The sequence below is a fragment of the Bos taurus genome, chromosome 26 (assembly GCF_002263795.3).
Source record: "Bos taurus isolate L1 Dominette 01449 registration number 42190680 breed Hereford chromosome 26, ARS-UCD2.0, whole genome shotgun sequence".
Taxonomy (NCBI): Eukaryota; Metazoa; Chordata; class Mammalia; order Artiodactyla; family Bovidae; genus Bos; species Bos taurus.
In genome coordinates this window covers 32,038,309-32,065,823 of record NC_037353.1, presented here as the reverse complement: position 1 = coordinate 32,065,823, position 27,515 = coordinate 32,038,309, and the positions used below count along the sequence as shown (strand labels likewise).

Genomic DNA, 27,515 nt, shown 5'->3' with positions numbered 1-27,515 from the left:
TGATTTAGGGGACAAGCTTGCTTTGTACCAGATCTTAATGGGAAATCTTCAAGATTTTCACCATTAAGTATGTTGTTAGCTGTAGATTTTTTTGTAGATACTCTTTATCAGTTTGAAGTTCATCCCTATTCCTAATTTACTGAACGCCTTTTTTAATATTTTAATTTTATTCAAGTATAGTTGATCTGAAAGTGTTTATCATGAATAGGTCTGGATTTTAATTAAATACTTTTTCTGCATCTATTGATATGGCCATGTGATTCTTTGTCATTAGTCTGTTGATATGATTGGATACATTAACTGATTTTTCCAAAGTTGAAAGTCTTGTATCCCTGGGATAAATTCTACTTGGTTGTGGTGTATAATTCTTTTTACACATTGTTGGATAGGATTTGCTAATATTTTGTTGAGGATCTTTGCATCTATGTTATTGAGAGATATTAGACTGTAGTTTATTTTCTTTTAATGTCTTTTTCCAGTTTTAATATTAGTGTAATGCTGGCCTCTTAGAATGAGTTAGGAAGTGTTCCCTGTGTTCCCTGTCCTACTATCTTCTGAAAGAGAATTAGCATAATTTCTTCCTTTAATATTTAGTAGAAGTCACCAGGAAATCCATCTGGGGCTTTGAAAGAAGTTTTTTTTAATTGTTCATTACAGAAGAAACACTAGACTATTTCCATGATGACAATGATCTGAGAGGGAGAAAGAGAAATTGATGATATAGGAAAGACAGGGAACTATTATGGTCCCAAGTGCCTAAGGAGACTAGAGGGGGTTCAATCAGGCTGACACGCCTAATTGGCCTCTGAATCTTGAGAACAGAAAAGAGTCAGTGTAAGCACAGAGGCAAGTGAAGCAGGGGATTTGGTGGTGGAAAAGAAGATAAAATTCCTCCTTGTTGATTCTGCTTTCTCAGTGATCCATGAAGTGAAGTCATCAGCTAAGGAATAGTCCATGATGGCAGTGGAGGGTAAGAGAAGAAAAGAGCATGCATGAAACAGATAATTTGGAAACAAGAAAGTGCAGTTAGATTGCCAAGTGGTGTTATGGATTTGTTAGAGATGTTGATTCATGAACTGCAGCTGAATAGAGTCAGCACTCTTGGTGGTTTCCACCTGCAGTCTTCCTTGTTCACGTGAAGTCGTAAAGCTGGTGTTTGGTTCTAATCAGCTTGGAGCTTTGCTACATATGTACACATATATATTGGGGATAATAGAACGAAGGGATTAAGGTGTTTGGAAAGAAATAATTATAAAGATGGACAATGCAATTTACACTATTTAAGAAGTAAACTATGGACACACAAGAGTGAAGCTGTGGAGAGTGAGAAGTATTAGCTCCCTCCGTGAACTGGAGAACTTGAGGTGGCCTCCGCATTTACTGAGCAGATGACACATGCCTGGCACTGTTTGAAGCATTTTATATGAATTAACATATTGAATTGTTTCAGTAACCCTGAGAGGTAGTTGTTATTATTGTTTACCTCTTGAAAATGAAAGTGAAAGTCTCTCAGTCAGGTCCAACACTTTGCAACCTCATGGATAAACAATCCATGGAATTTTCCAGGCCAGAATACTGGAGTGGGTAGCCTTTCCCTTCTCCAGAGCATCTTCCCAACCCAGGGATTGAACCCAGATCTCCCACACTGCAGGCACATTCTTTACCAACTGAGCCACCAGGGAAGCCCAAGAATACTGGAGTGGGTAGCCTATCCCTTCTCCAATGGATCTTCCCAACCCAGGAATCAAACCAGGGTATCCTGCATTGCAAGCGGATTCTTTACCAACTGAGCTATCAGGGAGTAAACTGAAGGAAAGAGAGACTAAGAACTTGTATACACAACCACTGCTATTCAATGCTGGAATTTGAAGCCTAACAGACCAGGTCTCAAGCCCCCATTGTACTACTAATAATACAGCCTCATTCACAATTTTTGGAGTCAAAGCTCTGAAGCAGGCAAGTTGGGAGGCTAGGAGGTGATGGTCAGAGAACAACATGCTTGAAATAGGGAATGAAAGAGTTTAGACATAAGAAGATGAGGACAAACAGAAAAAAAAGATCACTAGAGATTGGACGGTTAAGAAACTAAAGAGCACAGATGTTTAGGTGAACAAGCATCAGAGATACTGGGGCCTTCAGGAAGGGTGATAAGGGTTAAGGAAACAGATTTCTCTACTGCGGGACTTTTGAAAGAGAGTCTTCTTACCAACTTATTCTACAACAGGCCAAAAAAGAGGAGCACAAGTTGGCTTTCTCATATTTATTCACCCTGATAGCCTTCCTCTCAAAACACATAATAATATATTCATAGGAATCTGGTCCAAGAGACAATGTAGAGAAACAAGCTCCAGGGCAAAGCTCAGATCACATCTCCATACACGTAACCTTTATCCCCCTGAAAATTGACCAAGAAACAGTTATGAAAATATTCATACCCCACTGAAGGGCAAGCATGTGCCTTTGAAGAATTATTCATTACAAGACTGCATTTTTTCATCTTCCTTCATCTGAGCAGCTTCTCTGTCCACATTCAGCTTTAGTCCAAATGGTGACATGAACTGCAATTCTGATTGCCAGAAAAATCTCAGCTGCAAGCCGTTCTTCTAAAGCAATCCTGGCCAGCTTTCTGGGCTTCAGAGTTTGAGATGAGGCAAATAATCTGCAAAGTCAACATCTGACATTCTCCCTTACTGAAGCCAACCTGAATCCGTGCTTTCTGAGATTCACTCAGCACCAGTCATTTATAGCTACAGAACTCTGCACTGTCTTATACTTGGGAGACCCGACCACACGTCAAATAATAAACAAAAACAACCTGCTTTTTTCTCCCTTTTCCTCTGTGAATGGACACCTTTCAAACTGAACATTTATTGGCTATTTGTTACTGTCATTTGCCATTGTCTGTTCCCAAGATGATGCATCTGTCACTAAATCCACATCTCCCTAAGCCTTGGTGGGAATTGAATTGACATTCAAGTGCAAACAGGCCAGCCGCTGACCACAGGACAATTTCAGTCACCATGATCCCACGTCCAGATTCATTTCAGTCATTTGGAAACAATAGGTGAGTGGTAAAGTTGAAGTCACTGAACAAAGAGGATAATATTGACACTATCCGGAATTGATCATTCCCTCAAGCCACTCCCAGTCTGCTCCCCTTCCTTGCTACATATCATATCACCAACTAGAATGCATTTTGTCTCCACAGTTTCTTGTGGTATCAAATTAGCTTTGAATGGCCATTCTTCATACTGCTGTGCAACAATTACGATCACAGTATAACTCTATGTTATGGCTACATTTTTATTGGAATTTCTAAAACATAATTATCTCTCTTTTATGTTTCCACCAAAGAGGAGCCATAGAAAACCTCTAATAAAAAGTATTGAACTGCATTTCATAGAACTGGGTCAACAGAAATGTCTATCAATAATTTCTAGCAAATAAATCCAATGCCGCTGGTTTCTTCACAATGTTTTTTTCTAACAGCAAACCACTGTGAATCAGTCTATGTATCTTCCTATCTATCATTTTGTTAACAGTCATTGACAGTATATTGGGAAAACTACACTGAACACAGAATTCAGCTCAATGATCTCAATGAATTCTGCTGTCAATATAGGATGGACTTCAGTTCAGTTCAGTCGCTCAGTTGTGTCCGACTCTTTGCGACCCCATGAATCGCAGCACGCCAGGCCTCCCTGTCCATCATCAACTCCCGGAGTTCACTCAAACTCATGTCCATCGAGTCAGTGATGCCATCCAGCCATCTCATCCTCTGTCGTCCCCTTCTCCTCCTGCCCCCAATCCCTCCCAGCATCAGACTCTTTTCCAATGAGTCAACTCTTCACATGAGGTGGCCAAAGTACTGGAGTTTCAGCTTTAGCATCATTCCTTCCAAAGAAATCCCAGGGCTGATCTCCTTCAGAATGGACTTAGAATTGTCAAAAAAGCTTTGTGGAAAGAAAGTCCTCTAATATTCCTCCACAGGAAACATTCTAAATCATATTTTGAAATCAACATTGAAAGTGTTAAGTCACTCTGTCCTAACTCTTAGCAACCCCGTGCACTGTAGTCCACCAGGCTTCTCTGTCCATGGAATTCTCCAGACAAAAATATAGGAGTGGTAGCCAATCCCTTCTCCAGGGGATCTTTCCAACCCAGGGATCAAACCCAGGTCTCCTGAATTGAAAGCAGATTTTTTACCATCTATGCCACCAATTAACACTATTGAGATGCAATTGACAAACAATAAAAAGCCTATATTTGAAATATTCAATTTAGTGAGCTTTGAAAAATATGTAAATCTAAGCAACCACCAGCAAAATCAGGATAAAAATATTTCCTATCATCTCAGAAAATCCCGATGTCCTTTTCCAGTCAATGTCTACCCCCAAAGGCAACTGCTACTCTAAATTCTGTCTCCATTGAATATTTAGCCTGTTGTTTTGCCTGTGGCCCATTTTATATAAATGAAATAATATAATATATACTGTCTTATATCATGACTCACCATGATGCTTGATATTGTTGCTTAGCTTTGACTTTAAGTCCGTGTTCTATTCTGAATTAATCTTTTTATATGGTGTGAGGGCATGGTTAAGGTTCATTTTCTTCCCATAGGAATAAATAACATTTTCCTTCTGTGTAGAATTATGTTACTACCTTTGCTGAAAATCCATTAACTACATGTGTGGGTCTATTTCTGGAATATCTACTATGTTCCACTGATATAAATGTGTATTTTTTTTGTAGATCATTGCAATAATGGTTTTATTGACTTTTATAATACAAATCATTCTTTTATATTTTGTTCTGCTTTTAAAGTGCTAAAATCACAGTGGAACTTTTTTTCCTTCTTCCCTACCCATTGGTCACTCTTCTAACTTGGATTTGCTTCTTCTCAACCCCAAAAGAGCAATCTTTTATTCCAATGATTTAGCATATGGAATGCAAACCCTACATTGTCAGAATTCACAAATTCTAAATATGTTCATGACATATTAGAGGATTTTCTAGATTTCTACTTATGTCTCATGAGTTGCTTGATTATCTATTTTATACAATTTTTTAAACTAAATATGTATATTTACAGAATATCACACTGCCTTGATTACTATAGATCTCTGCTGCTGCTGCTGCTAAGTCATTTCAGTCATGTCTGACTCTGTGCCACCCCACAGACAGCAGCCCACCAGGCTCCCCCGTCCCTGGGATTCTCCAGGCAAGAACAGTGGAGTGGGTTGCCATTTCCTTCTCCAATGCATGAAAGTGAAAAGTGAAAATGAAGTCACTCAGTCGTGTCTGACTCTTCGCCACCCCATGGACTAGCCTACCAGTCTCCTCCATCCGTGAGATTTTCCAGGCAAGCATACTGGAGTTGGTTGCCATTTCCTTCTCCAATAGATCTCTGCTGCTGCTGCTGCTGCTAAGTCGCTTCAGTTGTGTCCGACTCTGTGTGACCCCATAGACGGCAGCCCACCAGGCTCCCCCATCCCTGGGATTCTCCAGGCATCTTAAAATCAGATAACATAGGCACTCCAACTTACTTCTCAAGGTCATTTTAGCTATTCTAGATCTTTTGCATTGCTATGTAAATTAACTTGTCAATTTTAAAAAAGCTGATAGAATCATGATTGTGATTTTGTTGAATCTACATGTCACTTTGTTAAAAAAAAGAAAATATCTACTTCTCCTTTAATTTTGAAGGATGATTGACAGTTTTGAAGGAAAATTGACAATAATTTGTATTGTCCAATCCATGAATATGATATAATCCTCCATTTATTTACTCTTCTTTAATTTCTTTCAGCAATCTATTATATTTTTTTACTATAGGGTTTTTATACATATTGGGATATTTTTATGATACAATTTTTAAATTAAAAAAATTGTTATTTTGTTTATTGTGAATATATAGAAATACAGTTCATTTTTGTATTATGACTTTATGTCCTGTGGTGTCATTGAATTCCTTCATTCACATAGCTTATTTTTTTTTTTTTTTAGATTATTTAGGAAGATAGTGGAATGACAGCCTGAAGAGTATCTTTCAGGTTTGATGATGATCAATTCTCACAGCCTTTATTTTTGTGAAAATATCTATAGTTCACTCTTATTTATGAAGGACATTTTCTCCATATATAGAATATGTGATGTCAGGTTTTTCTATTTTCACCTTTAAAATGTGATTCATCTTCTACTTCTATTTTTCTAACGTTATCAGCTTTCATTTATTCTTATCATTCTCCTGTATGTATTTTTCTTTGTCTCCTCTCAAGATATTTTGGTTCTTTACTTTTAATTTCAGCTGTTTGAGTCTGAGTGCTTACGTGTCACTTTCTATTTCTCTTGTTGTGAGTCCATCAAACATCATAGATCTGTAACCAGTGTTTTTCAACAAATATAGAAAATCTTTGGCCATTAATTTTCAAAGTTTCTGTGCTGCTGAGGTGTTAATTACATGTTTGAAAAAGTGTCTAATATTATTCCAAAAGTTCCTAATGTTCTATTAATTTTGTTTTAGTCTATCCTTTTAGATTCTGCGAAGGCAGATCTAGAGTGAACCTTATTTTAAAATACAACCCTTACTTGTAAGGGAAGACTTTTCTGATGTCTTAACCAGATGCTAGAGTGTTAACAAGACTTCTGTACTCTAACTGGGCTGAAACTCCAATGTTACCCAGCACTGCTTGATATCTAGAATCTCTATTCTTTTCTCAATGCCATTAACATCCAGTTTTACATATGCCCCACCATGTAATCTCACCCTGTCTTCAATCGAGGATTCATAAGGAATGCCTATGCAAACAAACTTTCACCCCCAGCCCACACACCCACCAAGGTGCAGCTTTCTTCTCTATGGTGAATGCCCTGGAGAATACGGCTCTTTTAGCTGCCCTGAATTCTCACCTTAGCAGTTTCAGTTTTCTCAGGGATTGTGGTTTTCCATGCCTGGCATCCAATGCTTAAAAACAATTGCCTTGTATATGTTATTCAGATTTTTTGTGTGTATCTGTGTGTGTGTGTGTGTGTGTGTGTGTGTGTGTGTGCTGGTTGTTTATGCGGACTAATTTGGTATCAAATTAGTCCATCATAGCCAAGTGTTAAGTTTCTCTCTGTGTGTATGTGTGTGTGTGGTTTTAAATCAAACTGCCTAGAGAAGAGGTCCCAAATAAAAATCTTTATTCATTTGCTATCTAGTTCTTCAAATCATCTTCATGTAAACTCAAAAGTATAAGATAAGATGGCCAAAGTGTTCTTATCACAAGAAGAGAAAAGGAAAACCAAGAAATGTTTTTAGCTTATACCCTCAAAATGACTATGTTTCTATATGTATTTCCATCCTCTGCAGAAAAAGAATGTGTAAGTTTTCCATACAGTGACTCATTTTTTAAACTTTTGGTTGTCAGTTTTCTCTAGAAATTCTAAGAGTCTATTGGTCTAAGCAGGACAGATTTACTGCTTTTGTAGTTTCTTTTAGATTTTCAGTAGCATTTTCCCTTTTTGATAGTTCAGGGCTCTCTTCCTCGAGATGTCAGTGCTCCTTCCTAAACCTTATCCAGAATGTTGTAGGAAAAGGAATGAGTGGCTATTTCTTTTGAGCATTTTGTTTGAATAAAAAAAAAAAAAAACAATATTCTTGAGGTATCTCTTCAAACAATAAGAATAAGGACAACATTCTTGACTAATTGGAGTCCTTTCTCTTGTGGTGTTTTGTTTTGATCACGGTATCATTGGATAGATATCAGGACATTTAAGCAGGTTTCAAGTAGGAGCTAATTATGCTGACAGTCACCTACTCATCAATAGACGGTGGAGCGAAAGCCAGCAAAAGACAAGACTCACTGAGTATCTTCATCAGGCCAGATGGTCAAAGCGGAAGGTTGAGCCACCTGAACACACTGTATTATTTTATTGCCCATTAAGCAAAGTGAAATTTTGCAGTAATATTTAACAATGTGTGTGTGTGTGTGTGTGTGTGTTTCTCCCTCATTTAAAACCACCAGGCCTAAAATGTGTCAAATGAGATTTCAACGCAGTGTAGTCTGTGTTCCAGGAAATGTCACTAAGGGTTTTGAAACAGCTGTCACTGTCATTGCAGTTTTACAAGAGCAAGATTCTAGAATTCAAGGATTCCCTGCCTGATCAGATGAGATGCATATATGTGAAATCTCCAGTGTTGATTTTATTATTACTTCATCTCCAAGAAGGAGACCATGAAAGTACCCCCTAACATCACCCTTACTAGAAAAAGACACAAACAGAAATTCTAAGACTTTGTATCACTTGAGACTGAAATAGAACCCAAACTTCAGCCATTCCCTTTGTGCAGCTACTGCTCTCTGCCTGCACCCAAATGACAATCATGGGATTTATGTTATATATCCCAGACCTCCCTAAAGTCTCTTTCACCAGAATAGAGAATGTTTGTGTCCTTTTCATGTTGATGTTGTCAAAAGGATTGTTCCCAAGACGATGCTTGAATTGGCTTCAGAACTACCATGAAATATCAAGAGGGCTGCTAGGATCTGGATATTCTGTTTCCTGCCACTCTCCATGCCATGTGTTTTGATCGTTCTTCTTGTGCTGCCGCTTCTCTGCTTCCTCTCTGGGACGTCAGGGTCCTCACCAGCTGGTCCTCATGGTCACTTCTATCTTCAGCATGAATCCCCTTAGTCATCTTTAAGCAGCTTCAGATACTGCCTTCAGGTAAACGTCTAATGTGTATGAAAGACGGGAAAGTTTTCTATCTTTATACTTTCAGTTTATTGAGTTGGAAATTTAAATTTCTAGCCAAAGACCAAGAGGCTCCAAGTGTCAAACAATGATATGAAAAAAAAAGAAAAAAACTTTTCTGAAATTTCACCCAATTCTCCTGCCCAGAGAATGTACCCAGATTCTGTATTCCTGGGTTTGGATTCTGGATAGCATCCATTCTGGCTAGCATCCATTCTGGCTAGCCCATTATCAGGGGCTATTTTTTTCTCCTACCTCATCCTCATCTGTAGAATTCCAGGCTGAAAAGAGAATAAGGAAATGAATGCCTAAGTATGAATTTTATGTGCCATGTTAAAATGCAGAACCTGATTATTCATACTGATGATAACTTCACTGACTGCATTCAAGTTTCTGGTGCAATTTCAATAAACATTCTAGCACCAGCCAGCCAGTGTGATGCTGGTGCTAGGGACACCAAGATGAATGGGATGGAGTCCTTGCCTGTAGAGTGTCCACACATAACTCACCCATTCCCTGTTTGACAATAAATAAGTTCTAAAACTTTTCATTAAGTCTGTTTGAGTGTACAAGAGATAGGAATCTGCAGAAAGAAAAGCCCTCTGCTGGATCACATTATTTTTATACTGTCAGATGCCTCATGCCTCCCACCTCCATCCTAAGAGCTTCTAGGTTCAAATTTGATATGCTACATTTGCCCTATCTCAGTTTTCCAGAGTGAAATTGCACTCATCTTTGTCATCTAATACTCAGCCAATGTTGTGCTACCCGACCACTCTGCTCCAGAGCAGAAAATTGCTTCTGCTTTCTTAGAAAATATAGAGACCAACATGGCATGCTCTGAAACCATCTTAGGATTTCACAGGTTCTTTGAATAAGGAAAGCAATGCAACTTAAATGGCTGTGTAATGCCTGTGGCTGGTTAGCCAGACACCAGTGCTAGGCACCAGAGTGGATGAGGGCATGAATTTCCCATGAAGCTCATGAGGTTTACACCTCAGCAGCCCTCACTTGAGTAGTCTTGGCAGAAGTCCTAATAATATCTCAAGGTCACTATGTAATTTTCTCTCTAAAATAAGGCTATCCACAAATGTGTTTCTGTTCCCACAAAACCTGTGTCTATGATTAGGTATGTGTAAAATCAAATCAATAAGAAGTAGTCTCCATTCTTAAGGAGACTTTTTACTTTTAGCAAGTGAAAAATAAAAACATGAATGCAACAAAATAAGGGGACCCCAAGTATAAGGCAATGCTTCCATTTTCCCACTGACAGTGTTTGATGAATTTTAATCTTTAAATGCTTAGAGGGTGGTTGAAATGATCAATATTTCATTTCTAATTTTACTTACAATAGATATTTAAATTCATGTTACCTAATACAGTGATACAGAAATAGTACTTTTTCTATGCTCAAACTTCATGGAACAATTCTATTCAAACTTTTCATATGCACCTTTGACATCACTGTCCTAATCATCACTAGTATCCCTTTTGAATCACCTAATGAAGTTTTCTCGCATGTCATACTCACTGCTGCCTAAGTTGTTCCAACTATGGCACTTTCTGATTCCATGCATAATTCTGCCACTGGAGATTTATCCTATGCCACCAAAACCATCTAGCATAATATAAGAATGTACTTTTCATTTATCCTGTGGATGTATGTTTGAGCTTTGTACAACTTATAATAATGATATTTCTTATCAAACTGATTTTTTTTAAGCTTTTTTTTTTTAAAGAAATAAGTAATGATAGCCACCATTGGCAATGATGTAGACTTTCTCCTCAGGAATACTCACTAAACCTGTGTTGAATCCCTGCTTCCATCCGATGACCTTTATAAACATCAAGCTCCAGCACTAAGTTTGTTTCAGGTTAACAGTAATTTTCAGAATTACTGCTACTGAATCACCTGCAGAGCATTTAAAAAACACTAATACCAGCCCCAGGCTTCCCAGGTAGCACAGTGGTAAAGTACCCACCTGCCAATGCAGGAGACGTGCGTTTGACCCCTGGGTCAAGAAGATATCCCTGGAGAAGGAAATGGCAACCCGCTCCAGTATTCTTGCCTGGAAAATCACATGGACAGAGGAGCCTGGAGGGCTATCATCCATGGAGTCACAAAAGAGCCGGACACAACTTAGTGAATAAAAAACAACGATGCCAGTACCATGCTGTCTTAATTACTGTAGCCCCGGCATTAGTGTTTTTTACATGCTCTGCAGATGAAAAGACAACCCTCAAAATGGGAGAAAATGGAGCAACTGACAAACGATTAATCTCCAAAATATACAAATAGCTCATGCAGCTCTATTAAAAACAAACAAACAAAAAAAAACAACAATCAAAAAATGGGCAGAAGACCTAAATAGACATTTCTTCAAAGAAGACATAGAGATGGCAAAACAAAGCAAACAGAGGAAAGGATACTCAATATCACTAATTATTATAAACGTCCAAATCAAAGCTACAATCTCCTCACACCAGTCAGAATGGCCAGCATCACAAAATCTACAAACGATAAATGCTGGAGAGGGTAGGGAGAAAAGGGAACCCTCTTGCTCTGATGGTGGGAGTATAAATTGGTACAGCCGCTACAGAGAACAGTATGGGGGCTCCTTAAAAATCTAAAAATAGAACTACCACATGACCCAGCAATCCCACTACGGGACATATACCCAGAGAAAATAATTCAAAAAGACACATGCACCCCAGTGTTCATTGTAGCACTATTTCCAATAGCCTGGACATGGAAATAACCTAAATGGCCATCAATAGAAGGATGGATGAAGAAGATGTGGTGCATATACATACAATGGAATATTACTCAGCCATAAAAAGAAATGAAATTCGGTCATTTGTAGAGACCTGAATGGATCTAAGATTGTTATACAGAGTGAAGAAAGTCAAAGGGAAAAACAAATACCATATATTAATGCATATATGTGGAATCTGAAAAAAAAAATAGTGTAGATGATATCTACAAAGCAAAAATAGAGACACAGATATAAAGAACAAATGTTTGAATACCAAGAAGAGGGAGGTGGGATGAATTGGGAGATTAGGATCGACATATATACACTATTGATACTCTGTATAAAATAGATTGCTAATGACAATCTGTTATATATAGCACACAGGACTCTACTCAGTGCTCTGTGGTGATCTAAATGGGAAGAGAATCCAAAACAGAGGGGATATATGAATATGCATGGCTGATGCACTTTATGTTAGCAGAAACAAACATAACACTATATGCCTATAAAAATTTAAAAACAACAACAACAAAACCCACTAATGCCAGGACCCACTTCCATAGATTCTGATTCAATAGCTTGCGATGCAGCCTGGACACTGCAATTTTTAAGTCCTCTGAGTGATCTGAATATGCAGCCAAGGTTGAGATGCCTTGTCTTCCCCAAACAATCCTTTGTTATTCAAAATAAAATAACTGGGAGAAGGACAAACATTCTAACATGAGACTTCATGAGGACTCAAATAGGAAATAGCCATCTCTTTTCTAAGTGATAATTCAAAGAAATATGTCACATAAAGACAAATATGTATAATATATAGAGACATATAAATATATTATGCATATACATGTATATATTATACCTTTACAGTATACACAATACTTAGGTACAATGTTTTTATATATGTGTATATATATACACAGAAATTATTTTTTAATATAGTAAAATTTTAATATTTTAAAAGTTACACATTTTCTAAATAAAATTCAGAAAAAGTCAGACTGGGAGGTGGGTCATAGAGGATCCTGCTGTGATTTATGTCAGAGAGTGTTTTGCCTATGTTCTCCTCTAGGAGTTTTATAGTTTCTGGTCTTACGTTATGACCCACCTCCCAGAATATTGGAAATAAAAGCAAAAATAAACAAATGGGACCTAATTAAACTTAAAAGCTTCTGCACGACAAAGGAAACTATTAGCAAGGTGAAAAGGCAGCCTTCAGAATAGGAGAAAATAATAGCAAATGAAGCAACTGACAAACAACTAATCTCAAAAATATACAAGCAACTCCTGCAGCTCAATTCCAGAAAAATAAACGACCCAATCAAAAAATGGGCCAAAGAACTAAATAGACATTTCTCCAAAGAAGACATACAGATGGCTAACAAACAATGAAAAGATGCTCAACATCACTCATTATCAGAGAAATGCAAAGCAAAACCACTATGAGGTACCATTTCACACCAGTCAGAATGGCTGCGATCCAAAAGTCTACAAGCAATAAATGCTGGAGAGGGTGTGGAGAAAAGGGAACCCTCTTACACTGTTGGTGGGAATGCAAACTAGTACAGCCACTATGGAGAACAGTGTGGAGATTCCTCAAAAAACTGGAAATAGAACTGCCTTATGACCCAGCAATCCCACTGCTGGGCATACACACCGAGGAAACCAGAAGGGAAAGAGACACGTGAACCCCAATGTGCATTGCAGCACTGTTTATAATAGCCAGGACATGGAAGCAACCTAGATGTCCATCAGCAGACGAGTGGATAAGAAAGCTGTGGTACATATACACAATGGAATATTACTCAGCCATTAAAAAGAATACATTTGAATCAGTTCTAATGAGGTGGATGAAACTGGAGCCTATTATACAGAGTGAATAAGCCAGAAAGAAAAACACCAATACAGTATACTAACGCATATATATGGAATTTAGAAAGATGGTAACGATAACCCTGTATGCGAGACGGCAAAAGAGACACAGATGTATAGAACAGTTTTTGGACTCTGTGGGAGAGGGAGAGGGTGGGATGATTTGGGAGAATGGCATTGAAACATGTATAATATCATATATGAAACGAATCGCCAGTCCAAGTTCGGTGCATGATACTGGTTTCTTGGGGCTGGTGCACTGGGACGACCCAGAGGGATGGTATGGGGAGGGTGGAGGGAGGGGGGTTTGGGATGGGGAACACGTGTATAGCTGTGGCGGATTCATGTTGATATATGGCAAAACCAATGCAAGATTGTAAAGTAATTAATCTCCAATTAAAATAAATAAATTTATATTAAAAAAAAAGAAAAAGTCAGAGTGCCTCAGTTGAGGATTCAAAGATGGAGGCAAGTATGATTTCAGTTAAAAGAATCTGACATCAGTAAATTCACCTGGATAAAGCATTAGGATTCATATAGGCAGAGATATTAAGGGGAGGCAGTTGTACCAGGCAGAGGAAATAAAAGTATAATACTCAAAGTCCCCCAAACTGCAGTAGCTTTGAGGTGGTAATGAGAATTCCTTTAAAAGAATAAAGACATATGTTTTATTTATGAACAAAGTTACGTGCCAGCTTATGGAGATGACCATCACTCCAAAATGACTAATAAGTGTGGGCAAACTAACATAACATCTGGAAATGATCAACCAATCATCAAGGGTGCTATTTACTGCTTTACCCATGACATAAATGCAGTTTCCTGCCTGGACAGCTCTGAGTTCATGGGTAATGTCATCCTTTGGCCATTAGAGTATTAGAAATTTGTCTCCTTTCCTGCCTCTTTGCTTTGGTTTGTAAGACCAGTTGACAGCAAATGATAAAAAAGCGAGAACTGATCAGCCTAAATATCTAAATTGAGAAAAGTCATATCAAACTTAGTCACTCCTAACATGACAGCAGATGTTCCCAGTTGAAATTCATTTAGAAAGAAAAAAAAAGGAGAAAATAAATGCTATGGGAGATCTATATATTGATTTTCTTTGTAAAGAGTAGAGACAAATAAGAAATAAGGATGAAAAGGGTTATAGTTCATAATGAATCAGTGTCCAACTCAATTGGCTTCATCTTCAAGAAGGAGTTAAAAGGGACAGTTTAAGCTTTAAAAAGGTAAAAACTTGAAACAGAAAGGTAATGTATGTTTGTAAATCACTTTATCATTTTCAAAGTCTTTATTCAATCTTACATGATGTACTTATTAGTTAATGAGGTGATCTGTCAACTATTGCTCTTGCCATTTCCAGGAAGAAACAAGAGATCAAAGAAGTTGAGTGAGTTTTCCAAGGTCACAGGGAAGGAGGAGACCCAAATCCCCCAACTCTCAGTTCTGTGCCTTTTCTACCACCCATAACAGATTTGTACAGTTTTTATTCTACCAGTGGGACTAATTTAATGAATACCCAGAGAGGTAACCTGTAAAAAGGATGAGAAAATGTAGGAATAATCATTTTCAATAAACTAAATGGTTTGTCTTTATCGTTAAAATTTTTTATACTTATTAAAGAAATATTAATGGGCTGAGAGAAAATATCTGCAAATGATGTGACCAACAAGGGCCTAATTTCCAAAATACAGGAAGAGTTCCTACAATTCAATAACCAAAAACAGATAACCCAATCAAAAAATGGACATAAGACCTGAATAGACATTTATTGAAAGAAAGAAATGAAGACATTTCTCTATGAAAAGATGCTTATCATCACTAATTATCAGAGAAGTCCAAATCAAAGTGCAATAATGTACCACCTATGCCTTTCAGGATGGCCATCACTAAAATGTCTACAAATGATACATGCTGGACAGGGTGTGGAGAAAAGGGGATCTTCCTACACTGTTAGTGGAAACGTAAATTGATTCAGTGACTAGGGAAAACGGTATGAAAGTTCCTCAAATAACTAGAGTTGCCATACAATCCAGCAATCTCATTCCTAGGCACACACTCAGACAAAACTGTAATTCAAAAAGATACTTGCACCCGTATGTTCATAGCAGTAATATTTTAAAAAAAAACCAAGACATGAAAGCAATTTAATCTGTCAATTCACTGAATAAAGAAGATGGATAAAGAAGATGTGGTACATCTATACAAGAGAATATTACTCAGCCATTAAAAAGAATAAAATAATGCCATTTGCAGCAATATGGATGGACCTAGAGATTATCACACTAACCAAAATAAGTCAAAGACAAATACCATATGACATCATTTATATGTGGAATCTAAAATATGACACAAATGAGCATATCTATAAAACAAAAACAACTCACAGATACAGAGGACAGACTTGGGACTACCAAGGGCGCTGAGGATGGCAGAGGGAAGGATTGGGAGTTTGGGATTGGCAGATGCAAACTATTACACACAGGATGGATAAACAATAAAGTCTTACTGCATAGTCATCAGGGAAGCCCATTGTACAGCACAGGGAACTATATTCAATATCCTGTAATAAACCATAATGGAAAAGAATAGGAAAAAATACATATATATATATATATATGTATATATATGTATATCTGAGTCATTTTTTTGTACAGTAGAAATTAAACAGCACTGTAAATCAACTATAGCTCAATAAAATTGTAAAATTATTAGATAATATGAGAGACAAATACAAATCAGTACTACTACTACTACTAAGTCGCTTCAGTCATGTCCGACTCTGTGCGACCCCAGAGACAGCAGCCCACCAGACTCCCCCATCCCCGGGATTCTCCAGGCAAGAACACTGGAGTGAATTGCCATTTCCTTCTCCAATGCATGAAAGTGAAAAGTGAAAGGGAAGTCGCTCAGTCGTGTCCGACTCCTAGAGACCCCATGGACTGCAGCCTACCACGCTCCTCCGTCCATGGGATTCTCCAGGCAAGAGTACTGGAGTGGGGTGCCATTGCCTTCTCCAATACAAACCACTAGAGTTCTTTTAATAATACATTTTCACTTTGCATTTTTCACATATCCTTCAGTCCATTTTTCTATTTATAACTATTTTTTTTTTTTTAAGTGAAATCCTGGGCTTCCCAGGTGGCTAAGTGTTGTGAAGAATCTACCTGCCAATGCAAGAGACCTGGGTTCGATCTCTGGGTCGGGAAGATGCCCTGGAGAAGGAAATGACAACCCAATCCGGTATTCTTGCCTGGAGAATTCCATGGACAGAGGAGCCTGGAGGGTTACAGTCCATGGGGTTGCAAAGAATCAGACACAACTTAGCAACTTAACAACAACAACAAAAGTGAAATACAATATTGTTTCACTTTTACCATAGCATACACACTTCTCCTTGCTTTTATACAGATTTCACAAATATTAATGGCACCTTACTAGCACTCATTTTTGAAATGTCCACCATATTCCAGGCACAATGCTATAGCCACAGATAGAAACTACAATGACCTAATTAGGCAAGAGTTGTCCCATTAAAGAAATAAGACAGTCACCTCCCTGAAGGAGAGGTGTTGTAGAATTCATCCTCCAGGGTTTTGCTAACCTCACTCTCCTACATAATATAGAATCATGAGGATATTCTCTGGTCTATTCAAACATTCCCACAGAGTTTAACATTCAGATTGTTTCTAATATTACTTATTACAAATGATAGTGAAATAAATATTTTAGGACTGGTAATATTTTCTCAGTAAAGCTGAAGAAGCTGAAGTTGAACGGTTCTATGAAGACCTATAAGACCTTTTAGAACTAACACCCAAAAAAGATGTCCTTTTCATTATAGGGGACTGGAATGCAAAAGTAGGAAGTCAAAAAACACCTGGAGTAACAGGCAAATTTGACCTTGGAATATGGAATGAAGCAGGGCAAAAGCTAATAGAGTTTTGCCAAGAAAATGCACTGGTAATAGCAAACACCCTCTTCCAACAACACAAGAGAAGACTCTACACATGGACATCACCAGATGGTCAACACCGAAATCAGATTGATTATATTCTTTGCAGCTAAAGATGGAGAAGCTCTATACAGTCAACAAAAACAAGACCAGGAGCTGTAAGAAGAGGTGGAAAGAATACACAGAAGAACTGTATAAAAAAGATCTTCACAACATAAAAAAGATAATCACAATGGTGTGATCACTGACCTAGAGCCAGACATCCTGGAATGTGAAGAGAAGTGGGCCTTTGAAAGCATCACTACGAACAAAGCTAGTGGAGGTGATGGAATTCCAGTTGAGCTATTTCAAATCCTGAAACATGATGCTATGAAAGTGCTGCACTCAATATGCCAGCAAATTTGGAAAACTCAGCAGTGGCCACAGGACTGGAAAAGGTCAGTTTTCCTTCCAATCCCAAAGAAAGGCAATGCCAAAGAATGCTCAAACTACCGCACAATTGCACTCATCTCACATGCTAGTAAAGTAATGCTCAAAATTCTCCAAGCCAGGCTTCAGCAATACGTGAACCGTGAACTTCCTGATGTTCAAGCTGGTTTTAGAAAAGGCAGAGGAACCAGAGATCAAATTGCCAACATCCGCTGGATCATGGAAAAAGCAAGAGAGTTCCAGAAAAACATCTATTTCTGCTTTATTGACTATGCCAAAGCCTTTGACTGTGTGGATCACACTAAACTGTGGAAAATTCTGAAAGAGATGGGAATACCAGACCACCTGACCTGCCTCTTGAGAAATCTGCATGCAGGTCAGGAAGCAACAGTTAGAACTGGACATGGAACAACAGACTGGTTCCAAATAGGAAAAGGAGTACATCAAGGCTGTATATTATCACCCTGCTTATTTAACTTATATGCAGGGTACATCATGAGAAACGTTGGACTGGAAGAAACACAAGCTGGAATCAAGATTGCCGGGAGAAATCTCAATAACCTCATATATACAGATGATACCACCCTTATGGCAGAAAGTGAAGAGGAACTCAAAAGCCTCTTGATGAAAGTGAAAGTGGAGAGTGAAAAGTTGGCTTAAAGGTCAATATTCAGAAAACAAAGATCAGGGCATCCGGTCCCATCACTCCATGGGAAATAGATGGGGAAACAGTGGAAACAGTGTCAGACTTTATTTTTTGGGGCTCCAAAATCACTGCAGATGGTGACTGCAGCCATGAAATTAAAAGACGCTTACTCCTTGGAAGGAAAGTTATGACCAACCTAGATAGCATATTCAAAAGCAGAGATATTACTTTGCCAACAAATGTCCGCCTAGTCAAGGCCATGGTTTTTCCAGTGGTCATGTATGGATGTGAGAGTTGGACTGTGAAGAAGGCTGAGTGCTGAAGAATTGATGCTTTTGAACTGTGGTGTTGGAGAAGACCCTTGAGAGTCCCTTGGACTGCAAGGAGATCCAACCAGTCCATTCTGAAGGAGATCAGCCCTGGGATTTCTTTGGAGGGAATGATGCTGAAGCTGAAACTCCAGTACTTTGGCCACCTCATGCGAAGAGTTGACTCATTGGAAAAGACTCTGATGCTGGAGGGATTGGGGGCAGGAGGAGAAGGGGACAACAGAGGATGAGATAGCTGAATGGCATCACTGACTCAATGGACGTGAGTCTGAGTGAACTCCGGGAGTTGGTGAGGGACAGGGAGGCCTGGCGTGCTGTGATTCATGGGGTCTCGAAGAGTTGGACACGGCTGAGCAACTGAACTGAACTAAACTGAACTGAACTGAATATTTTCTCAATATGAATACTAACCAAGCATTTCCATAGGATAAATCATAGAAATAGAATTCTATGGAGATTAAAGACATAAAAAATATAATGTGATTTGCCATTTGCTTCCGAAGCGTTAAAATAATACCCATTTATATTGCCAGCTAAGAATCAGAATGCCCATTTCACAGAATGTGTGTCTACATCAGAGTTTAGGTTAATATTTCATTACTTTTTCCCATCTGTTAAATTACTGGTTGAAAAAAAAGTAACTTTATTTATTTATTTTTTTACAGTGGAGAGTCAACTCACTGGATAAGATCGTAATGCTGGGAAAGATTGAAAGCAAAAGGAGAAGAGAGCTGCAGAGGGTGAGATGATTAAATAGCATCATCGCCTCAATGGACATGAGTCTGAGCAAAGTCCAGGAGACAGTGAAGGACAGGGAAGCCTGGCATACTGCAGTCCATGGGATCACGAAGAGTCAGACATGACTTAGTGATTGAACAACAATGAGGAATAACTGATATACAAAATATGCACATATTTTAGGTATGCAGTTTTATAAATTGGACATACACATAATCCCCATGATACCCTCACTAAAATCAAAGTAATAAACCTATACATTACCTCCAAAAATGTCCCTGCATACTTTTGCTTTTTGTGGGTTGTAAGAATACTTCCCTTGTGGCTCACCTGGTAAAGAATCCACCTGCAATGCAGGAGACCTGGCTTCGATCCCTGGGTTGGGAAGATCCCCTGGAGAAGAGAAAGGCTACCCACTCCAATATTCTGGCCTGGAGAATTCCATGGACTGTACAGTCCATAGGGTCACAGAGTCGGACACAACTGAGTGACTTTCACTTTCAAGAATACTTACCCTAAGATCTACTCCCTTAAATTTTTAAATGCCATACTGTTAACTAGAGGCATGATGTTGGACAGCAAATCTCTAGAACTTTATTCATCTTGTAAAACTATAATTTTATACCCACAGAACAACAGTTCTCCATTTCTTGCTCCCTCCATCGCCTGGCAACCACCATTAGATTTTTTGATTCCATTTGTTTGACTATTTGAACTGCATATAGTGGAATCATGCAGTGTTTGTCCTTCTGTGATGGATTATTTCACTTAGCATATCTCCCAGGTTTGGTCACATTATTGCAAATGGGAGATTTCCATCTTTGTTTAAGGTTGAATAATGTTCCATTGTGTGAATATACCATATTTTATCTATTAACTTGTCAACGGAGGAAGAGAATGTGACATATACATACACTAGAATATTTCTTGGATTGTTTCTGTATCTTTGACTATTGTGAATAATGTTATAATGAACCTTGAAGGGCAAGTATCTCTTTGAGATCCTGATTTTGACACTTTTGACTATATATCCAGAAGACAATCACATGAAAGACAATAAAATGAGACCCTGTATCTTAAACCACACACAAAAATCAACTCAAAATGGATTAAAGACTTAAACACAAGATCCCAACATATAAAATTCCTAGAAGAGAACCTAGGGGAATATCTACATGACATGAGTCTTGGTAATAATTTCATGAAAATGACACCAAAAACACAGGCAACCCAAACGAAAATAGATAAGTAGGACCACATCAAGCTAAAAACTTTCTGCACAGCAAAGGAAACAATCAATAGACTTAAAAGGCAACCTGTGCAATGGGAGAAAATAACTGCAAATCATATTCTGATAAGTGGTTAATTTCCAAAATATATAAGGAAGTTCTACAACTCAATAGCAAAAAAAAAAAAAAAAAAAATCAAACAACTTTATCTTACAATGGGCAAAGGACTTGAAGAGACTTTTCTCTAAAGACACACAAATGTCCAACAAACCTATAAAAAGGTGCTCAACATTACAAATTATCAGGGGAGTACAAATCAAAACCACAAGGAGGACTTCCCTAGTGGTCCAGTGGTCAAGAATCTGCCTGCCAATGCAGGAGACAAGGATCAGGAAAATTCCGCATGTTATGGGGCAACTAAGCCCATGTGCCATAATTGCTGAGCCCTGATGCCTCGAGCCTGAACTCTGCAACGAGAGAGAAGCCACCACAATAAGAAAGCTGCACACAGCAGCAAAGAGTAGCCTCTGCTGCACCAACTAGAGAAAGTCTGTGCGCAGCAAGGAAGACCCAGTGCGGCCAAAAAAAGGAAAAAGAGACTACAGTGAGATACACCTCATACTTGTTAGGATGGCTATTATAGGGGAGGAAATATCTTTTTCCTCTACCCTTCTAAATTCTTGACTGGGACCCCTGTAAAAAAAGACAGATTAACAAGAGAAAACTGTACCACTTTATAGTAAGCTTTATGTGACATGGGAAATTTCATAAAGAAATGAAGACCTAAAGAAATGGTTAAAGGTGAGTGTTTTTCTGCTTAGGTTTGGTGAAGAGCTATGGAAACAGATGATAAAGGATAAAGGTGAGCTCAGTATAGTAAACTCAGGAAAATTTAGCAAAGACCATTCACTCAGATTCCTCTCTGTGTCCCTTTATCTTGGAAGATAAGGATGCTGCTTCTCTGAATATAGGAGGGCAGCTGTCACATGAGGACTTTACCACCTGCTTCAGGGGAAGGTCAGAAAATCCTTTCTGTCCATGCCATTTCTCAATTTCTTTCAGCCTGAAATACTGACTCTGCCAAGGTACCATGTGTTGGGGTAGTGTGTCCCGAACCCCATCACTATTAAAAACAAAAGATTCCAGTGACTGATTCATGTTGATGTTTGGCAGAAATCAACACAATTCAGTAAAGCAATTATCCTTCAATTAAAAAATAAATAAACTTTTAAAAAAAAGATAGCCAGTGAAGATGTGAAGAGGCAATGTTTGTGCACTGTTGGTGGGAATGTAAATTGGTGCAGCCACTGAGGGGAAAAAAGTTATCGAGATTATACAAATAATTAAAAATAGAACAACCATATCAACCCGCAACCCCACTTCTGGGTATTGCTATTTATTTAAAATATATATATTCTGACCTAAGTTGCCAGCATCAGCACTTGCCTTTTCCTCCCACACATACTTTTATCTCTTTTACTTAGGATTTTTTTTTTCTCTACTCTTCTTATCATTGTGAACAAAAATCGTTTGCTAATCTACTATTTGCAAGGTTTTATGGACGATGCAATTTGAGGACAGTTCGATATATAATGCAGCCACCAGCCTGGAAGAACTTAATGTTTAGTTGACATAAAGGAAGAAAACTGGGGAAATGATTGCCCAGAGAACTCATAGTGCTCCTCACTCCTCCTCTCCCTCTCTTCTCTTCTGTCAAGGGCAAATTTCCTCCCCTCCCCTCCTCCAACCTCTTTCCAAACTGCTGAGTCACGTTCCTAAATAATTATGAAGCAGATGCCAAATGCCAGGAGATTATGTATATATATATGATTACGTATTTTTCTAATTGGGAGAGGGTGAGTGTGAGAAGGGTGATTGGGAGGTCTGCTCATCATCTAAGTAAAGGTTCTGGAAAACTCCTTAGTATAATAGATGCTATTCATAATAAGAGGTTATTAGAATAAGCTCAGAAGCTTTCCCTAGTGAAGTATAGCCCTTAAGAAGTACAGATTATGCCAAATTCAATTGCAAATTGGAAAGTGTCTATAAGGCCACAGGAGAAAAGATGTTGCTGGGGGTAGGGAAAGGTTTTCCTAACTGTCTTCATTACAGAGAGCAAGGACAGTAAGTGGGGCTATTATGATGATTCAGCATCCCAGAGCAGCCTGGGGAAGATAAGCACCCTGCTGTTACAAGGGCATGGATTGGCACACAAGAATCAGCCACTGTAAAAGAAATTACCTAAATATGGAGTGACGTCACTTATTTCGCTCTCTTTGGATGGTGATGGGATGTGAAAGGAGGAGCAAGTCATTTAGAGTAGAAATGGGGAGACAGCAGAGTCCAGGGTCTGTGGCTGTAATGGACGAGGGAGGGAGCCTCTAGGGAACAGGAGAAGGAGTCAGGGATGATGGTCAGAGGCAAAGGAAGGAGAACAGGCTGACGAATTCTAGTCTGAGTGGGGAACAGATGAAGACAGGGATGCACGCCTTTGTGAGGGCAGGTCTCCCAGGGGCCCATCACAGTGCTGGGCACAAGGTCATCCCCACCATAATCCCTTGTCTCCCTCCCCTGTCTCTTGGTTTACAAACTTTTACTCATCTTTCAAGTATCTGATTGCATGTTTTAATTCTCTTTTCCTTAAAGAAGCCTTTTCTGACCCCCAGGAATAGGCTTGTTACCCCCTTAGGATCCTACCCCCATAGGATGCTGTATGTCAAAAGCACCATGACAGCACGTTTCACACAGTATCTTCACACTCTCATTGCCCTTCATCCTCTCTAGACTGAACTCATGAGTATGAGGGTCTTGTACATGTGTCCCCTAGGGCTTAGCACATTGCCTGACACATAAGGGCTTAAGAAATACGTGTTGACTAAGTGGAATGGTTTATGCAGCTCAGTTGTTCTCTCTATAACCCACTTCTGTGACCACAAGGGTGTGAGCAGCCCAAGGGGGAGGTCTTATGGGACTCATATTCACCCCCGAGTTCCTGCTGTTCTTCCTGGGACCTGGCAGGCACTCAGCGATGTTGCTGAACCAAACTGAACTTGTGGCAGCTCAAGGATGTGATGGGGCAAACTATGACAGTTGACTACCTACTTTACTTTTCCTTTTAAAATTCAAACGCCAGATTTTCCAAAGATTACAAAGCAAAGTTCTCTGGACAGTTTGCGCCTGGTTCGGCAGGTCTGGTGAAGCCCACAGAAACGGAGTGAGGAGGTGCTTTAAAAGAGACAGCCATACTAAAGTGCCTCTTCCCACAGATAAGTTTTGCCATTATTGATTTTGCACAACGTTTTTGTTTTGCAAAGAAAGTGCTGAGCAAAACCAGTTTTTAGGTATGGTCATTCTGGCTTATTTGACTGTATAATTAAAAGTCCAATTATTTTGGCTGAAGGCTAGATTCTATTCAGTGATGTGATCAATATTAGAGAACTCAGGATAATGTAAAAAATCTGGTAAAAAATTAGTGTGAAATAGTAAATTCAAATCTCTGAAGAGCTGAAATTTTTTAGTAATTTTAGGAGACCTAAAAATCTTTTAAAAGATTAAAAAAATTTTTTTTAATTTAAAAAAGATAAGAAGAACTCTCCTATATCTTCATAAAAATGAATGTGAGTCAGACCTGAGTTAATGATCTACACATTAGCCAAGGTCTGGATGTGAGATGCAACATCAGCTATCCTTTCAAGTAATTGTATACTCAGAAATGTACCTAATTAACTAACAGATCAGTCTCTGGCATTGACATTTCCAAGGATAAATCCTAAAAGGGGAATAAGAAGATTGCTGGAAAGGAGGAATGCACAATTATATAATGTTAAAAAAAATGCTTAGATCAAGCTCTTTGTAGGCATGAGCCATAATCTTGTATACTTGTGTGCTTAGATTTTTTATTTACTTCTTAAGCAATTTATTATTGTTAATCATACAAGTGGGCTTCCCTGGTGGCTCCGACAATAAAGATGCTGCCTTCAATACGGGAGACTGGGTCAATTTTCTTACAAAAATCAAACAAATAATTCTACCAAAAGATCGTCTTTGCTACTCCAATCTCACAGTCTTCTTCAGAAATAATTTTATGCACTTTGGTGTGTGTGTATATATATATATATACACACACATATATACACACATATATATATACATACATACATACATAGGAGAAGGAAATTGCAACCCACTCCAGTATTCTTGCCTGGAAAATTCCATGGACATAAGAGCTTGGCAGGCTACAGTCCATGGGGTTACAAGAGTCAGACACTATTTAGAGACTAAACATCACCACATATATATACACATATATATGAACACCTTGTTCTACACATTCATATGTAGATACGCTTCAACTTAGAATTAGGTATTTTCATTTGCTTTTTATATAAACAGCATTATATTGTGAATTGTTTTATGAACTGCTTTTTATTTCAAATGACTATGTGTATTAAGAGATCTTTCTATGACGGTATACATAGATACCCCATTCTTTTTCATTACTGTACAATGGTTCATAGAATGGATGTGTTATATTTCATATATTACTGTACCTACCTGATGGGACAGTTAATCATACACAATTTGTCACTATAATAAGGAATATTGCAATGTATACCTTGCATTGTGTACATGTGGAAATATATTTCTAGGAAAATCCTTAGATTTAAAATTGCCAAATAAGAGGAAATACATATTAAGTTTTGAAAAACATTGTGAACTCTATCTCCAACAGAGGCTATGTCAATCAATATCAACACCAACAACAGTGTATACAAAAATCTTCATGGTCTTCTTTTCTCCCTATCTTACTTCTTTTCCTCCTTGTTTTCCAAATTGGTGAGGTAAAATTGACATTTCATTGCTGTGTAATTTGTATTTTTCTAGTGATAAGTGAAGTTTTCTATCTTTTCATGTTTCTGGTCATCGAATTTCTTTTTCTATGTACTACCTGCTCATATTTCTTGGCCTCTTCATCAATTTTTCTTATTAATAGAAATTCTTTATATATTTCAAGTATTTACCCACAACCCTGAAAGAAAATGTTTGCAACATATACGGTATTGAATTTTGTTTAGTTAATCCACATAAAGTCAAATTAATGAACTTCTGTGTTTACCTTAAAATCTTCCATGTCCCAATATTTATTTTTAACTCTTTCCTATATTTTCTTAAATGATGCTTATAAATTTTTATTTTCAATTTATCTGGAATTAATTTTGCACACTGTTTTAGATATGGATCTAATTTTCTTTTTTCTCAGATGGCTAGCCAGTTGCCCCAAAGTCTTTTCTCAGTTATGTGAAGCATTATCTCTAGAATATCTTTATCCCTAGTTTAATTTATCTCTGGATCCTTATGTATTCCACTGAACTTTTTAAAAAGTCTACCTCCATCCCAATATCATATTTTATTCATTATTATAGTTTGATAGCATATTTTGATGTCTAACAAGACATATCCCCGTCACTGTTTTCCTTTTTCAAAAAAAATAACTCAAACATTTTCTATTCCACAAAGATGTTAGAATTAATTAGTTGAGTTCTATAGAAATTTGATTGGGAATGTACTAAATGTTTAATTTATGAAGAATTTATTTAGTCTTCCTAAGCACAAACATGGCATATTTCTCTTTCATCAAGTCTTCTTTTCCATCCTTCAATAAGTTTTATAATTTCCCTCATGTTCATATTAGAAAAGTATTCTTTATAACTATTACCAATGTATAGAAATAGATAGATGATAGATGAACAGTATCCACTGAACTTGCTAAATTTTCCTGAGTTCTAATGGAAGATTCAAAATTACCTAACAACTACTTAGATTTTCACATAAATTCCAGATAGTATCAGTTGTATCTCTTTCTTTTTAGTAATTATTACCTATTTTCCATGTCTTATTGTATTGTCTAGAACTTCCATTATAATGTTGAATAGTAGCAATCATAATGGCCAAACTTCTCTTATTTCTGATTTTAATAAGAATGCTTCTAATATTTCAATATTAAGTGATATGTGTGCTAAAGTACACATACACTTTAAGTGTATGATACACTTAATATTGTACACTTAATATTGTGTACACTTTACACAATATTAAGTATATTAAGTGATATGTAGTGCTAAACTACACTAGTCTTTGTGTAGTTTATGTCCCACAAAGGAAGGCAACCCTGTGCTGGGGGGGGGTGAGGGGCGGAGCAGAGGGAAAGAGGAAGTTTGACTTCAGTCTCACAGGCAATATTGGAAAATAATTAATTTTGAAAAGTTTCCCAATCTTCAGCCACATCCTTTCAGCACTCTGTGAAGACAGCCCTCATTAACAAATTCTACCACTTCTTAATGTTCTAAATTCTTTTCCCATGAACCCATGGACAAATAAGCATCATTCCCCTTTGATTAAAATCACCAGAATTGACCTCATATGTTGTTCCATCTATATTTCAGATCTGTTAGCACTTCAACTTAATGCTTTAAAGCACTCTGATGGCATCATTGCAGGAGCCCTCCGGACACCATTCCCAGTCTCCAAAGAATCCCTCCTCCACCACTGTTATGACTCTTGAATTTTTTAAAGAACTCTCCAAGCTATGTCTGGATAGACCTGATGGTTATCTCCCTGACTCTGGAGAATCTCTGTTCTTCACATCTCACCATTCTAGGCAGCTAGCTTTGATGTATACATGACCTATTGTTTCAAGTTATCTATCAGGGAGATTCATTCTGCATGCGTATCTCATCACTCACTGTATGCCCGATACTACACTAGAATATTTAGTGGATAACAAAGACATAAAAGACATTGCCCTTTTTCTACAACTTTTTC

At 37.9% G+C, this 27,515-nt stretch overlaps 1 long non-coding RNA gene across 1 annotated transcript in view; it reads right to left on the bottom strand.

The window, feature by feature from the left end:
* LOC100847832 (uncharacterized) overlaps nt 1-27,515 on the bottom strand; it is a 97,558-nt gene that overhangs the window by 18,544 nt on the left and 51,499 nt on the right. The gene's annotated exons all lie outside the window — the stretch shown is intronic.